Genomic DNA, 19,417 nt, shown 5'->3' on the forward strand with positions numbered 1-19,417 from the left:
AACGGAAGCGACCTAGTGCGAGCTAACCTGCCGTCGACTGCGTGTCGGGCTGACCTAGTTTCGGCCGGCGCTTTTAATTAGGGTCGGAGTCAGGTGAAGCCTATTTAGCGTAGTACGCGTCATTTTGACTGTGCGTGGGTATGCCCTTTTAAGGGCCCCTTTCGGCCAAAAAAGAGTTATCGCCCGGTGGCGACCTAGTGCACGCTGACCAGCCGTTAACTGCCTGTCGAACTGACCTAGTTTCGGTCGGGACTTTTAATTTGGTCGGAGTCAGGTGCAGCCTTTTGGACGTAGTACGCGCCATTTTGCCTGTTAGTGGGTATGCCCCCTTCGGACGAACAAGAGTTATACCCCAGAAGCGACCTAGTGCACGCTGACCTGCTTTCGACTGCCTGTCGGGATAACCTTGTTTCGGCCGGGACTTTTAATTAGGGTCGGAGTCAGGTGCACCCAATTAAGCGTATAACGCGTTATTTTGTATATGAATGGGTATGCCCCTTTAAGGGCTCCTTATGGTCAAACAAGAGTAATCCCCTGGAAGCGACCTCTTGCACGCTGACCTGCCGTCGACGGCCTGTCAAGCTGACCTAGTTTCAGCCGGGACTTTAAATTATGGTCGGGGTTAGGTGCAGCCTACTAAGCGTATTACGCGTCATTTTGCCTGTTAGTGGGTATGCCTTTGAAGGGCCCCTTTCAGACGAACAAGAGTTATCCCCCGGAAGCGACATAGTGCACGCTGACCAGCCGTCGACTGCCTATCGGGCTGAACTAGTTTTGGCCGGGACTTTTTATGAGGGGCGGCCGTTCATGCAGCCTATTTAGCCTATTTAGCCTATTTCAATGTATGCGTCAATTTCCAGAGAGTGTGTATACCTCTTTAAGGGCCCCTTTCGGCCAAATAAGAGTTATCCCCCGGAAGCGACCAAGTGCACGCTGATTTAATGTCGACTGCCTGTCGGGCAGACCTAGTTTCCGGCTATAAACGTCCTTTTAAAAGCATTGAGGGTTTAACACATTTTACGAATTCTCCCAGTTTGCCAAAGGATATCCACGAAACATTTAATGTTAATAAAAAAACTCATAGCATCACAATTTAAATTTTATAGCAATAAAAGAGAACGCATTTCAATTGAATTACCATTAAAAACCTGAGCAAAAAACCCGAATCGTCCCATTTTGAGGCATACTGGGAGAAACTAAATAAAGTATAACCTAACATCCCGTTTGTGACAAAAATCATTAGAGATATAGCGTCCTTTAATTAAATATTCAGAGCATCGTAGTGGATTTTCTGAGAAAAAAGCCTCGATAATGGTTGTAAAACATAAATTGCATATGGCTGTTGTGTTTGTTAAGTTTAAGATATTCAAATAGCATATCCTGAATTGTTTTAGAGGAATAAACAATTAAAAATCAAGTGCAATTTAATTATAATTAGATCACAGCATAAAGAACAAAAATATTCACATATGATGTCCAATTCAAGCAAGCAACCACATTATCTGTTATATGTTGCTGCAATATTTTATGCTCCCCCAAATTTTTTTTTTTGGGGGGGGGAGCTTATAGTCGCCGCTTCGTCTGTCCGTGTGTGTTTCCGTCCGTCCGTGCACAATTTTTGTCCGGGCTATTTCTCAGCAATTAATGACCGGAATTCAATTTAACTTTATGGGAAGCTTAACTACCAAAAGGAGATGTGCATATTATCAGCCGGCTCTTGTCGGATGATTTTTCACAGAGTTATGGCCCTTTGAAATTTTCTATAAACTGTACATATGGTGCAATTCGTGTCACCCCAACTACTAGAAGTTTCCTTTTATCTGAATATATAGTGCAATATTGTGACAAAAAAAAACTTTGGGGAGCATCATCCGTCTCCGACGGTTTGTTGTTTATCTCTATTACGATCAAATCATTCATTCGGGACACAATGAGTTCACCAGCCATTGTAACACACAAAGAAGCTTTTACTGTGGTCTATACTACAAACACCAACAAAACCACCACTACCACTACTATTGATACCACTAGCACTACCACTAACACTACTACTACTACTACTACTACTACTACTACTACTACTACCATTACAACAACTACTACTACAACAACTACAACAACAATGACAACAACAACTACTACTACTACTACTACAACAACTACTACTACTACTACTACTACTACTACTACTACTACTACTACTACTACTACTACTACTACTAGTACTACTACTTCTACTACTACTACTAGTACTACTACTTCTACTACTACTTCTACTACTACTACTACTACTACTACTACTACAACTACTACTACTACTACTACTACTACTACTACTACTACTACTACTACTACTACTACTACTACTACTACTACTACTACCACTACTACTACTACTAATACTACTACTACTACTACTACTACTACTTCTACAACTACTACTACTTCTACTACTACTACTACTACTACTACTACTACTACTACTACTACTACTACTACTACTACTACTACTACTACTACTACTACTACTACTACTACTACCACTACTACTACTACTACTACTACTACTACTACTACTACTACTACTACTACTACTACTACTTCCTTGACTTCTACTACTACAACTCATTCTATACATAGATGGTGACGTCACTACGTTATTGTCACCTCTATACTTAGACCCATCACACATCTTTATTTGGAGGCATTTATGACTACGACACAAAGAAGTCCGCGGATGAATGAAGAATTTGCTTTATAAGTAAACATTCATGTTATGACTTACAAGTTAAGTATTATTCTGTTCACTCTTACGGTCTTATGCTAGTATCAATTAAACTTTTCGTTAGTTTTCAGCAATTTCGCTCTTTATTTATTTTTTTTAAACTGTACTTTCACTTTCGGTTGTATAACAACATGTATCCTTTATTGACGAAAGTTTGCAATGAAATAGCGTTTTCAAAACCGCTTAAAAAGTTTCAACAGGTGTGTCTGATGCATGTTTTGAATAGACACTATGTCATAGCTATATTGCCGACTAGTATGGGAACAATTTGACTATTCAAGTGGCGCCATTTGCATTGCGAGAGAAGTTCAAATCGACTTGTTCAGTTCGTTAAATTTTGACACCCTAATTATATATTTTTTTATAAGTGTCTGATAGATTTTTTTGTTTAAATAATTGAGATCAATGAAAAATTTAGTAAAAGCACAGCATTGATGTTCTATGATGGTCATTTTTAGTGGAAAAGTATGTTACAATAAAACAATTATAACTATTGTATTAATGAATTGAGATTAGGTGTCATCTTTAAATGGGCTAGTAATTTATTATATGACATGAGCACATTATATAGTTGAAAAATAAAGAACACTTTAATGACTTACCAGAGTAAAATAAAGTAGCATAGAATATGTTGCGGGTCATAAAATGTAAAACTGAAATTGAAGAAGCTTTACAAATATTTTACACTAACAACACTGTTGGTTTTCCAAAAAAAATCCTTCCTATCTACCTGCCCTAGTTTTTAGGGGCAAATTTAAATATTATTAATATCATTGAGTTAAATTATTAAAATATCAATATTTTTTGATTACATTAGTTAATTATATTATTATATTATTAATAATGAAATTCTTTGCAAGGAAAGTCCAATTCTGTTTTAATTAGTCTTAATTAGCTACTAGTAAAATTGAAAATATCAGTGACATCCAATACTTGGATTATATGCGTATGAATGCATATTTTCTTTGACAGTGACATAGTACCCTATCTAATTGGATTAAAAACAACAAATAACTATAGTTCCACAACCCAGCCCAAGTTGACTCAAACTGAATTAATTCATCAATTGATCCTATTTAATTATATTAAAAACAACATGTGTAAGATTTTGAGAATATCCCATGTATTCCTCTGGTATTATTAAAGTTAACCACCACCATCATCACAACCACCACCACTACTACTACTACTACTACTACTACTACTACTACTACTACTACTACTACTACTTGGTACACCAGTACTTGTTGTCAATGGAGACGATAATGAGAACTCTCCCAGAGTATTGATCGAACCCACGCCCAGCGGACAACATTCTCAACACCATAGCGACCATGAATTAATATTTGACGCCATGTGCAACATAATTCACCTTATTACAAAAAACATGGAATTCACAAAATGACTGAAAATGCTTTAAAATACATGCAAATTTTAAATTTGAAACAAAACAACCTAAGCAATACATATTTAGAAACACTACATTATTGAAACACTGATACCATGAACATTTAAGGGTGTAACACCTTATGTACATGTACCAGACCTTTTATGTACTACCGGTACTTTGAAACTACGTACCACCTACATAAAATATAGGTTTTATTGTCCATTCATTCATAGCAGCGCTAATGAATTAAGGTCATTCTCTAAACATGATTAAAATCTAAAGAAGGAAATAATTTGATTTTTTTACAGTTTGGACATTAAGGTCATTTTCTCTTCTCTTCAAAGTATCACATTTCAATTATACAATATAATACAAACATTTTAGACTTTATAATCCTTCGTCAGGATAAGATAAGAGACAAATGAATTTTTATAATTTACTTCAATTTCAGGTAAGACTAATAAATCATTTATTAAGTACTACATGTACTTGGGCTAATAAATTAAACTAAGACACTCAGAAACACTTATACAATCTGACAAAAAAATAAAATCTATGGCCAATATATATGTCTAGATTCATAAATACTATCACACAAAATACATTTCATCAATAACACACATTCATATTAAATTAGTTATCTCTATATGTTATAAATATGGTACATAAAGTGTCAGATAGTGGTACATAAAGTGTCGGTACATAAACGGACTGGTACGTAAGGTGTGACATTCAACATTTTAAAAATCAGTTAACAATATATGGACTTCAGTGTTTTGCATATACGCAATCAAAGCATATTTATTAAAAATTAAAACACACTGTTCATGGCTGTATCTTTTTATTTATACATGCATCAACTATTCTGGTTATTAATACATTTTTAAAATTATAAATAAACAAGAGCACCACATAATGGGTGCCAAGCTAGGCTACGGTGCAGTTTTGAATAAATGAAAAAAAATTAATTTTTTTTAGAGGTTAGTGACCTTGACCTTTGACCGAGTGACCCCAAAATGGATGTGGCGTTTAGAAATCATCAAGGTGCATATACATGTGAGGTTTCAATGTTATAGTTGGAAGCACTTTGATATTAGAGCCGATGTAAAGGTTTTAGCACGACGCGGATGTCTTACGACGAGCTGTCTTTGACAATACCTAGGGTATTCCCCGAAAACAACCGAGCTAAAATTGAGCGCCATATAAATTAAATGGAAAACATACAATATTATGTCAAGAAAAAATAAAGCTGTAAAAATCTCACCTGCTTGTCTTTGATGTTGCAGTTAGCACATTCAGCATTTTCAGTATCTACTAAATAAATATATGAAAGTGCCAAATGTTCAAGATACCATGACGTCCTCCTCAAAATGTTAGATCCTTCGAACTCCATTTATTTTATCCCTGATTAATCCTCCCACACATAAGGCCTACAAGTAAGATTCCTTGTAATGTTCACAGCGTTTATTTTAAATCGTTTACGTTCTCAAATTTCAGCAGGTATTTAATTATACATATTTATTAATAATTTAGATGTATTTACTATTTCGACGATACAGTCTGGCAACGTGTTTAGTTAGTCTAAGTTACGTGTTTAGTGATTCTTACAAACAATTCGCTATATTCCAGTAGACCATAACTCCTTGCGGCTAGACGAGTTGGTGACTTCCGGTCAAATGTAAACAGATTTGTCTGTTGCAACAACGAAAACAATCAACTTCGGTTGATAAAGTATGTTTACAAAATGTTTTTGTTTGTTTGATACTGATGGGTATTTTACGATATTTATATTTGATTTTGTGTATTTGCGCTCAAGTAATTGTCTCTAGATTAGTTCTGGCTGCCATAACTTAAAATGTCGCTTTTTATGATTTTTGACTGGCGCGACTTTGTACAGGTCTGTCAATACTATATAAACTGTACGTTTAAGTTTCTTGAGCTATCTCTAGATGTGTGTGCAGATCCTGATTTTGAACAATAATTATCAGTAACAGGATCAGTATCTTGGGTACTTTATGACATCTCGTTCCAAATTGCTTGTGTAATACTGTCTTCAGCAGGGTAATTGTTGTCATGGTGTCAGACCACAATTCCTGTTTATTGGGCTCTTAATGTGATACCTCCTTTTACTATTGTTACACAATAGGAGACTGAAAAAAACAAATATTAAAGATAATATATTTGACTTTTTCTTATCTACAATTTATGTTAACATGTATTACTTGAAAGTGTGGATGTTCTTGTTTTTGAATGATTTTATATGAAACTACATACATTGTCTTAATGTGTTTTTTTGTTTTGTTTTTACCCATGCACTTGAACTTATTACATGTGTCTATTCAATATTTTTTTTATACTACATTGTATATAAATGGTAGTTTTATTTACAAACAGAAACTCCTCAAGATACTAAATGCAATTAATCAATGAAAAATATGAGCTGAAAAACTAAAAAAAATCAAATGCCTAAAAAATTAACCTATTCTGTTCACAATTCTTGTCATTATTTTTGGTATAACTATATTCTAAAATATCATTTCAACTTATTATGAAATGACTGGATATTTTAAAAGTATGAGAAGTAAACCATACAATAACAATATTCACTTCAGAATCAATGTATTATTTGCCATCTTTTAATGTTTCAATTTTCTTAATTCAAATAAATATTTATATTAGCTAATATTTTTATTATATTCATTTCAACCTTTTTTCATGATTTGTAATAAATAATCATCAAAGATTGTGAAATCCTGGTAGATCCATGTTCGTTTCTCTTTAGTGGCTGACCTAAAATCTGCGTTGTATACCCACCCTTGAAAAATAATGTTTGGTGAAAATCACTATTGGGATTACAATATGCACCTAGAACAATCCTGCACTTGTAATGAAGTTTCCACTACAGTACAATTATCAATGGTACTGTATGCATGCACATATACTTTTAATGTACATACTATTAGTAAATATTACAAAATCTTTTTTTCCAAAGTAAATAAAATATGACAAAATTGTCTAACTCAAGCTTTGAAAGCTTGAGTTTGACAATTTTCTCATAATTTTTACAGAAAAAAATCACACGTTACTGAAAATATTATGACACATGTAGGGTTATTGGAAAAGTCATCATGCAAAATTTTATCTTCATTCTGTAATTTAAAAGAAAAGAAGTTTTTTCCTTCTTGTAAATATTAAGGTTGTTCATTTTCGCGGGGAGGGGACAATATGTTGTAGCTTTTTTAAGTTTCCTATTTAAATTAAGTGCTGAAACAATATGTTAGAATGTGAATACAGACCATAGTAAGCCATTCTCTTAGCACTTGTTATATTTTTTTTTTCAGCAACTCGAAACTCTAGAGCAGACTCTGAAAGATTACAACAGCGTGGCAAGCCTTAAGGCCGATCAGTTGAAAAAGCTTGGTCAACTGTACAACTTTGGCCCCAAGTTCCCTAAAAGGGCACGGATTGTGTTACTCTGCTATGTTCTTGGCCTTTCAACAACCGGTCACATTCAGACAGTGGCAACCAGAGACCCTGTCAGCATTTAAATGATGATCAACAGAAACACTGACTGTAATAACTGTTATATCGCTGTGATAACTGTACATTTTTCGAGACAATATTTTATAAATTAATAAAGCTTATTTGTCCAAAATTTGTCGTATAAATTATTCCAGAAATGTTCAAAATAAACAAGTTTGGTCATATTTATGTTTTTCAATTGTCTGGTTCTTTCCCTGGTTATAACCCTATTGTGTCTAGTCATAACAAAGAGCACATGTTTTAAAATTTACATTTGAGCCTTGTTCTGAGAAAACTGGGCTTAATGCATGTGCGTAAAGTGTCATCCCAGATTAGCTGTCCGCACAGGCTAATCGGGGATGACAATTTATGCCTAAACTTGATTTCCGGTAAGGATGGACTTCCTTGAAACTAAAAATACCATTAAAGCGGAAAGTGTTGTCCCTGATTTGCCTGTGCGGGCTGCACAGGCTAATCTGGGACAACATTTTATGCACATGCACATGCATAAAGCCCAGTTTTCTAATCAAAGTACTGACAGTACTGGTGTGACGATGCTTTTGAGAGGATGGATATAAAAGCATCAAGTTAAGTTTATCTACATCACCACAATTGTGTATGTTGGTACGAAAAAAAAATTTGGTACAAAAATTTTGCGAAAAAAAATGGGTATGAAAACAAATTTGGGTAGGAAAAAATATTTGGGAACCAAAAAATTGGGACCGAAAAATGTTTGGGTACGAACAAAAAATTGGGGATGAAAAAAAAAATTGGGTACGAAAAAAAAATTGGGTACGAAAAAAAATTGGGTACCAAAAATTTTAGGTACGGGAAAAAAATTGGGGGAACGGGAAAGAAGTACCTGTGGGGAACTTGACCCACACTCGCACATTTTCGGCCCTTTCCGTCAAACATCAGATAAGTTCCTCAATGGCAATAGTATGAATACACATTTCGGAAGCGGTAATGCGGTCCTACCTACGCGCGTCAAAATGTAAGCGAAATATGTACACAAGCCTGTCAGGAATGATTGAATTAACGAAGAAAATCGTGTATTGATGTAAGTTTTTTGAAGAAATGTGCGGAAAATATATTAAACAAGAGCTGTGTTTGTGAAACACAATGCCCCCTGCTGCGCAGCTTTGAACCCATATATTTTACCTTTGACCTTGAAGGATGACCTTGACCTTTCACCACTCAAAATGTGCAGCTCCATGACATACACATGCATGCCGAATATGGAGTTGCTATCTTCAATATTGCAAATTTTGACCTTTGACCTTGAAGGATGACCTTGACCTTTCACCAATCAATATGTGCAGCTCTATGAGATACGCATGCACGCCAATATTGAAAAAGTTATGGCCAATGTTAAAGTTTTGGGACAGACAGACAGACGCTTTATATTTGACATTTGACCTTGAAGGATGACCTTCACCTTCACCTTTCACAACTGAAAATGAAATGTGCAGCTCCATGAGATGCACATGTATGCCAAATATAAAGTTGCTATGTTCAATATTAAAAAAGTTATGGCCATTAAAGTTTTCGGACGGACGGACAGACTGACACACTGACTGACTGACTGACAGTTCAACTGATATAAACCACCCTACCGGGAGCATAAAAAGCAATGGCGATATTTTTCTCAGCAACATAATTGTTAATAGTTTGTTATCACAAAATGAAAGTGAAAGTAGAACTGTAAAAAATGACAACCTGTCAACGTGTTGTTTTTGCTGGCACGAGAGGGTGATTACACTCAATGTGTTCACATTTTGACCATGGGCTTTGCCAATGACCTTTATAGTATGGGTAGCTTTGATATTATTTATTGCTATCATGTAACTGCATGATTGTGTATATGTTTACAATACACAAAGCATAAATAATGATATAAATATACTGATTGAGCTTAAAATAATCTGAGAAATATAGCCAGGTCAATTAAGGACTTAAAATACAATTTTGTGTCCTGATATCATGAAGAAATGACCATGCATGTCCTAGATTTCAAATTCAAGGCCCTGGTGTGACACATTGGTAGCATTACCGTTAAGCTGTTACCAGGCTTATGAAATTAGTTTTTATTGAACTATCTAAGGAAATCTAAATCAGGCACTGATTTTTCTTGTTTTAATACAGTCATAGAACAGTTGTGGCCTCTGGGTAATGACCAATTTTTGCTTACTTGTCACACCCTTAAAACTTTCCACACGTCTATAATAGCAAATCTGGATTTAGGCGGTCTTCAATGGTACATTTAAACTTTAGCTCTGTTACAAGAGTGCTGGTAAATGCCGAACATGGAGTTGCTATCTTCAATATTGCAAAATTTGACCTTCGACCTTGAAGGATGACCTTGACCTTTCACCAATCAATATGTGCAGCTCTATGAGATACGCATGCACGCCAATATTGAAAAAGTTATGGCCAATGTTAAAGTTTTTGGACCGACAGACAGACGCTTTATATTTGACATTTGACCTTGAAGGATGACCTTCACCTTCACCTTTCACAACTGAAAATGAAATGTGCAGCTCCATGAGATGCACATGTATGCCAAATATAAAGTTGCTATTTTCAATATTAAAAAAGTTATGGCCATTAAAGTTTTCGGACGGACGGACAGACTGACACACTGACTGACTGACTGACAGTTCAACTGATATAAACCACCCTACCGGGAGCATAAAAAGCAATGGCGATATTTTTCTCAGCCACATAATTGTTAATAGTTTGTTATCACAAAATGAAAGTGAAAGTAGAACTGTAAAAAATGACAACCTGTCAACGTGTTGTTTTTGCTGGCACGAGAGGGCGATTACACTCAATGTGTTCACATTTTGACCATAGGCTTTGCCAATGACCTTTATAGTATGGGTAGCTTTGATATTATTTATTGCTATCATGTAACTGCATGATTGTGTATATGTTTACAATACACAAAGCATAAATAATGATATAAATATACTGATTGAGCTTATAATAATCTGAGAACTACAGCCAGGTCAATTAAGGACTTAAAATACAATTTTGTGTCCTGATTTCATGAAGAAATTACCATGCATGTCCTAGATTTCAAATTCAAGGCCCTGGTGTGACACATTGGTAGCATTACCGTTAAGCTGTTACCAGGCTTATGAAATTAGTTTTTATTGAACTATCTAAGGAAATCTAAATCAGGCACTGATTTTTCTTGTTTTAATACAGTCATAGAACAGTTGTGGCCTCTGGGTAATGACCAATTTTTGCTTACTTGTCACACCCTTAAAACTTTCCACACGTCTATAACAGCAAATCTGGATTTAGGCGATCTTCAATGGTACATATAAACTTTAGCTCTGTTACAAGAGTGCTGGTAAAGTCCAGTCACATATTTAAATCTAGGCGATGTCAAAATCAAAGTGTCAAAGACAAATGAAAGATGCGTTCATTAATTATTGTCCAGTTGTTTACTACTGCTGTAAGTTTTTATATAATATGACTGATGAACATCATGTGAGAGAAAACTCACATTATCATTGTATATCAGGTTTAGCAACCTTTTAGATAACAAAGTATGCTAGTTTTCAATGTCGCTTCTGGGGATCGAACCCATAGGGCTTTTAGGAAGATTCTGAAATTTTCGATCCCTCGAGAGCAACCAAACCAAAAATTAAGTCAAATATTGCCGACTCGGTTTTTTGAGTCGGTTCATGACGGATAATGGAGCTTGATTGGTCATTGTCGGCTCTGGTACTACTTACATGTACCCCGGGTACTCTTAAGTATATTTTCATGTACCCTGGGTACTCTAAGTATACTTACATGTACCCCAGGTACGGTAAATAAACGTAATTGTACTTGGTCCATATTAGACTGTACCCGAGTTGTATTCGCGCCCAAAATCCTATGTTGTAAAACGAGCAACTGATTATCTTAAACACACTTCTCTTCAAAAAACACTGCATCAACATGCTTTTTGAGTATGTGTTCCAATAATATAGAGGCCATTCTTCAGAAAATTGACATAAATGTGTATATATAATTATTACAAAAAAATAGTCGACAACAACTGATTTAGGGTTAAATTTCCCGGGTACATTTTAGTATATTTACCGTACCCGGGATACATGTAAGTTTACTTAAGAGTACCCGGGGTACATGTACGTAGTACCCGAGCCGACAATGAACAATCGAGCGATACTGGAAGGTGCAACATCTCTCATGCCCCCTAGCATCGCCTTTAGCAGTATTCAATTCTCAACAGGAAAGTGCTGGAGTCATTGATCCCGAGGGACAAGAAAAACAATTGATTAATGTTCGAAATAAATAATTTGATTAATGAAAATTCTGTTATTTGAGCCAGGTCACAGGAAAAGCGCAGTCAAATCAGTATCCAATTAAATTATTTGTTATTGTCAGAAAAACGCTTTTAAGCAAACAGCTTTCAAGCGACTGCTGGCTGATCTAGATCCAAACTGGCCACAATCGCCTTAGTCAATATAAATTGCCGTTATAAGTCTTTTGATGATTTTTGCTGCAGACTTCAGATTTATTCTGAACGCGAATTATTTCAGATACAATCGCCTTAACCCTTTGCATGCTGGGAAATTTGTCGTCTGCTAAAATGTCGTCTGCTGAATCTGTAAAATAAGCATTTTCTTCATTTTTTTTCAAAGAATACTATCAGAATAGCAAACAGTTTGGATCCAGATGAGACGCCACGTTTTGTGGCGTCTCATCTGGAACCAAACTGTTTGCAAAGGCCTTTAAAATTCGGTCACGCACTGAAAGGGTTAATGTCTCTTTTACTGTGACACAGTTCATTTAACTTTAAAATTATAAAAAGTACTAACACTAAGAAAGAGTACTAACCAGTAAAAGTTTGAAATCAATGTTGAATTCCAGGACAGCTTGGTGATCTGCAAATACCCGATGAAATGTTGATATCGGGTATCATAGTCATTCAATAAGTCGCAAAATGCTCGAATACAATTTATAAAGCACAATGTGACTTATATTGATAACTAAAAATACCAGTAATCTGTATGCCAGTTTTGCCGTGTCAAGCTGTTACGATCCAGAGACCAGAAAGTCCTTCATTCACATCGAGTATATATCCTTCGAATTCCAACTATTGTTGTCATAAGCGGAGATTTAGTGAATAAATAATTCATATATCCTAAATGACAGCTTCTAAATAGCGAAACAAGCCAATGTATGCAGTAAGAAAGTTTTTAATCGAAACTCTCATTAAGGCGGCCATTGTTGAATGTTGAAACACGAACGACAACTCTGCTAGGAGAATGTTATCAATGCTAGGATCCTACGCAGTGGCGTATGCCCAAAGGAAGTAACTGAAAAATCGAGTTATCTCAATCGGACTGGCTCGGTCTTTTACATAGATGGCCATTGTAAATTTTTTTTAGGTGATTATCAAACCTTGGACGCTGCTGTTCCAGCATCGTCAAAAATGCGACTCATTTATTTATTTCTGTTTCAAATACAATTTAGTAATAATATTAAAGATCGATCATGTATGTAACAGTGTATGAATAAGAAATAATAAACACACACTCATTAGTTGTGTCATCTATGAACATTTAATAGCATTTTCAAGTTCAACATAAATATATTTTTTTAACTTTTTTTCGTTCGTGTTAAGCAAGTCACTAAAATTAGGGTTAAAGTCTGTGTCAATAATTTATGGCATAAAAGCTGCGGGTCTGCTAAACTGTTCCTTTGTAGCCTCCTGCAATCCGTGGTGAGCGGTTGATGGGAGGAGGAGGATCCTTTGGATATCTTAAAATAGAAATTGTTAAACTGGACCAGTTATCATTTAAAATCTAGTTCAGAAAAAGGATTTTCAATAACCTATAAGACAGCATTGTAGTATTTTAAAACAACTTAACAAGTCTAAAAAAATTATTTCACTGAGTCTGAGTACGTTTTCACCAATTTTAAACTGATCAACAGTATACAAAAACAATATAGTCTTCTTTTGACAAAACATAATATTTAAAATAATTGCAAATGCTATTTTTTATGTTTGAGCATTTGAGAACTGTGTTTTGTTGTATTGTATTCAACTAGATGAACGTTTTCAATTTACCCCACCCACTAACTTGACTAAGCATAATGTTGAATTCCGAAAATATAATTTCGTCTTTAATTGAAACAGCACACTAATTGCAATAATATTTAGATATAAGTACACAATAAACATGTGAATGTTATTAATTAATAGATTGTTATCATAAATATGAAACCACTTACCAAGTACGCAGTGTTTCTCTGTTTCTTCTGTCCAAATAATAATTCGCGAGACCGGAAACCGGAAGTCACCAACTCGAAAAGGAATTATGGTCTATTGGAAAGTCACAAATAGACTGACATGAAAAGTGGCTCCTTTTGAAGCACAAACTGCATCCAAATATATATTACAGCTGGCCCGGTTTGATGGGGCCTGTTTTTGATAATAATTAATTACCTTTTTTCACTTCCGTGTTTATTATGTTTACCAACGCCATAATGGAAAAAAGTCCGTTTCCCACAATGCTTAGCGCGCATTCACACAGGTCAGTAAGACCGTAGTGGGTTCAGTAAGCGGAACGTTTTACGAACGTTCGGAACAGTTCGCGCGTTTCCGTAACTGAACGGACCGTTCGGCGAGAACGTTCCGCAACGAAACGAAACGCATTTGGGCAGTCGTTTTCAAAGCGAACAAAGATGGCGGACAGGTTGAAGAAATTTGTTGTTTATTTTTGATATTTTCAATTTAATGCAAAATTCTGAATGCAACATCGTTGAAGTTGTACATTATTTATGTATTTTACGTTTGTGCGTATATTTAAAATAAAAATGGGTTGAATTGATTAAAAGCAACTTATTTATTTGATGTTGTTTGTATCTTTACAGGCGTTCGGCCCATAGTCTTTATGAAACAGATAGAAATCATACCCAAATGATACGTTATTATGTTGTTTAAATACACATTTTTTATTTTCAGTGTATAATATGTGATATTGCTAGGCCGTTACCCCACCCAGTTGTTATTGTATTGCGTAATTTAAATAAGGTTCGTTTCCGATTAAATATATTAATCAAAGTAAGAATTTATATGTAACATTAAAGATAAATATCTTATTAATTTATTTAAAGTCATACCATTGTTAAACTTGTGTATTTGTCCACGATTTAACTTATTATTGTTGTTCGCGCTTGCATCCTATTCATTCATTAAAATCCGCCATTTCGTATGACGTTCATTGGTAGGTATTTTTACTTTAACGGTCGTCACATGTCATTGACGTCACGACGGTTTTAGTATAAATAGCGGGGTCAAACGTAAACAAGTTTCACTTTCGAATACAGCTTAAACGGAGAAAGATCAAAATTGAAAAGATACTTTAACTACTTCAGATTAATATTAACTTTTTAAAAGGGTTTGAAAAGTCGTGAGATGCAGGTACGAATATTTGTATTATTGTTTGCATACGATATTTTGATATATGTTTTTGTTATGACAATGATCATAATGATGAAACTGAAAGTAAAAGTACAGAAACTTTTATAACCTTTGTTTTCTTTGTTATACGGCATAATAAATTGGTGTCAGAAGTAAAGGATATTCAAAATTCGGGAATAAGGAAAAATTTGCTAAATTTGTGGAAATTTCAATGAGAGCCTTGTTTAGCAGGGATTATGAATTTTCCACAAGTAAAAAGAAACACATAGAAAATTGTTTATTTTTATAATACAATATATTTCAAATGCAGAAATTTAACTGGCACCACTTTGGAAATTTTCCTCATCAGTTACTGAAAATAGAAAAATATATGATTGAAATTTTTCTAAGATGGATATGTCAGTAAAATTTTTAACGTAAATGTCAGTGATATTTTAATCAGTTAGTTAGAAACTGTTGCAAGGAAATTTTTATTGCTATTTTGTGTTCACATATTAATTTTTAAAATGGATCAAGATACATCAACTGCTGATAGGTCAGATAATTTAGAAATAGATTGTAGCTCTAGAGTAGAAGAGAAATTGTGTGATATGTCAAATAAAATGTACTCAATTTCGAATACAATTAAATGTTTAAATGATACATTACAAAAGAGAATGGATTCTTTAGAATCAAAAATGCACACTGTGTGTGGAGAGGTTTCAGAAATGAGAAATCCTGATCCAGAAATTAATTTCAATTGGAATAGAAATGTACACAATAATTGCACTGTTCCAAGTCAGTTTCAATCACTGCCAAATTTACAGGTAACAAGGAACTTGAACACAAATCAGTTCACAAATCCCTCAACATCAGAACTTGTTCACACAAATTCATCATTAAGTTTGAAAATGTAACCACAAACATATGATGGTTCAAATGATATTGGTGAATATTTGACACAGTTTAATTTGATCTCTGAGATAAATAACTGGTCTTACCAAGCAAAGTCGTTGTATTTGGCAAGTAGCTTGTCAGGAAATGCTAGGTCTTGACTTAGTGAGTTGACAGAGATACAGAAAAGAGATTTTGATAGTTTAGTGGAAGTACTGAGAACAAAGTATGGTACTAGAAATAAAGCTGAAATTTTTAGAGCTCAGTTAAAATAAATGACTAGGGGGAAAAATCAGTCAATTTCAGATCTTACTCAACACATCAAGAAAATTACACGACAGGCTTACCCAGATGCAAATTCAGAAATGATAGAGATTCTGTCCTTGGATTGTTTCATTGACAGTCTGGATTACTCTGAAATCAGATTGAGATTAAGAGAATGCTGTCCAAAAACTATGGCAGAAGCAGAAACAATTGCTGTTAGGTAAGAAACTCACCAACTGGCTGACAAGCAAAGAAGTCAACCAATTAATGTCTTAAAAAGTGTTGAAACTCAGGGTTATTCTAAACCTACATTAGAAAATGTGATAAATAAAATTGAGACACTGACAGCTCAAATAGAAACATTAGAATCACAGAAAAATGGTCAAGTTCATCACAGAGAGCACATAGTTAACCCTCGAGGAAATCAATATAATACAAATAGAGCAAATAACAGTGGATATTATCCCAACAATAACAGAACTGCTTACAACAGACCACACAGATATCCTAACAGAAATCAGAATACAGATAGAACTGTTCAGAACAATAACAATTTCAAAGATAGAAGGTTTAAGGGAAACGGAAACAGGTCAAGTTGTGGGACCACAACCAGACCACAGCAGATGTAAGGTCCAAAAGTGAAGTCATTCAATTAAATAGTTTAGGGGTTGAAAATGGTTATTTTTGTGATGTGATGATAAATGGATTTCTAGTGTCTTGTTTGTGTGATTCTGGTGCAAATGTTTCTATTATAAATTCAAAAATTTTAGAAAATTGGGAAAAAGATAGTAAACCTGTGAAGGCTGTGATATTGCCAGTAAATATATTGATGAGTACTGTTACTGGTGAAAACAAGCCTTTTCTGGGGAAAACAAAAGTGGATATAAAATTAGGAAATCATGTGTTTAGTCATGAGATGTTAGTTTCAGACATTGTGCAAGATGGTATTATTGGTATTGATTTCATGCGAAGTCATAAATGTGATTTGATCATAAGTAAAAAAGTATATGTTAGTTAAAGGTGATAGAATTCCTTGCTAGATGAGAAATGATTCAAAACATATAACTAGTTGTTGTAGGGTAGCAATCACAGAAAAGATAGTAGTTGAGCCAAATACAGAAACGATAGTGCCAGGAAAAGTTTTAGATCACATAGACAGAAATGCATGTTGTATGATGGAGGGTACAGAAAGTTTTATGCAGAATACTGGTTTAATGGTAGCTTAAGTTCTGGTCAGTTGTACTGTACCTGTCAGACTAATTAATTTGACAGATAAGCCAGTTACTGTTTTTAAAGATACCACAACTGGAAAATGTTGAAATTGTTGACAGAAAGGTAGTTAATGCAGTAGAAATAGGAAAAAGTCAAAAATACTTTACCTGAACTTTTAACAGAGATGTTCAAAAAGTCTTCAGAGAACTTAGATACTGATCAAACTGAGATTTTGAGGAAGTTTTTAATAAAACATCAACATATTTTTAGTAAGGATGCTGGAGATATTGGTCATACATCTTTAATTTCTCACAAAATTGATACTGATAATGCTAAACCAGTTAAGAAATATCCTTACAGAATTCCTTTATCCAAGAGAAAAATTGTTGAGCAAGAAATACAGAACATGGAAAAAGATGGTGTTATAGAAAAATGTTCACATAGTCCTTGGAATGCTCCAGTCGTGCTAATTGCTAAATCTGACAAATCAGTTAGATTTTGTTGTGACTATAGAGGACTGAATGAGGTGACAGTTAAGGATTCACAACCTTTACCTAGAATTGATGACAGTATTGAGGCACTGACAGGTTCAAAATGGTGGTCATGTTTAGATATGAAATCAGGTTATGGAAAATGGAAAAAATTAGCTTTCGGCTTATGCAATGCCCCAGCTACATTTACAAGATTGATGCAAATGGTTTTCAATGGATTATTATGGTCTATAGTCATAATATACTTAGATGATATTATCTGCCCTTCACCTTCATTTTCTGCCTAGTTAGAGAGGCTGGAGATTATCTTTGAAAGGTTAAGAAATGCTAATTTGAAGCTTAATCCAAAGAAGTGTATTTAGTTCCAAAAAGAAGTTATATTTCTTGGACATAAGACAAACGAACATGGTGTAGGAACTGATCCGAGGAAAATTGAGGTCATAAAAAATTGGCCAACTCCTAAAAATTCAAAGGAAGCTAGAAGTTTTATATCTTCATCAAGCTATTACAGGTCATATGTTTACCAATTTGCAAGTATAGCCAAACCCCTTCATGAATTAGCAGAAACAAATAGAAAATTAATCTGAACTGATGATTGTCAGATAGCTTTTGAGAAAATAAAAGCAGCACTTACAAATGCCCCAATTTTGTCATTCCCCACAGAAACTGATCAATTTATTATTGATACAGATGCGTCACTTGTAGGTCAAGGTGCAGTTTTGTCACAGAAAATTGATGGAAAAGAGAAAGTGATTGGGTATTTTAGTAAATGTTTTACTAGAACAGAGAGGAAATATTGTGTTACCAGAAGAGAATTATTAGCAATTGTTAGTGCCTTGAAACATTTTCATCATTATGTATATGGGAGACATGTTATTATAAGAAGTGATCGCTCAAGTCTAAAATGGTTGTTGAATTTTAAGAATGTTGAAGGTCAGTTAGCAAGATGGTTAACAGCTTTAAGTGTTTATGATTTTACCATTGAATATCGAGCTGGTAAACTGCATTCCAATGCAGATGTTTTGTCAAGACGTCCATGTGTTGATGGATGCAAATATTGTGATAGAGTAGAAATGAAAAGTGATCCTTTAGTGGCTTCTGTGCAAATAACAGAGTTAAAGCAAAGCCCGGTATTAGAGGAAAAACAGATAACCGAAAATGACATAAAAGTGAAGAGTAGGTCCGAGAACAGTGTTTTAAAGTTACACACTGTATGAGGTATTTTAGCCATGTTGTTTGTGTTTGGTGGTATCTCTTCAGTGATATTATTCACAGTATGTTTGATCTTTTGGGAAGTAGAAGATGAGTTGTCCTGGATAGAAAGATTGAGATGGATATGGTCAGTTTTATGTAGATATGGGAGTTGTATTCTACAAGAGGTATGTGTTGATTATCCGGTTATACCGAGGGTTAACAGTTCTGTTACT

Source organism: Dreissena polymorpha, chromosome 10 (assembly GCF_020536995.1).
Source record: "Dreissena polymorpha isolate Duluth1 chromosome 10, UMN_Dpol_1.0, whole genome shotgun sequence".
Taxonomy (NCBI): Eukaryota; Metazoa; Mollusca; class Bivalvia; order Myida; family Dreissenidae; genus Dreissena; species Dreissena polymorpha.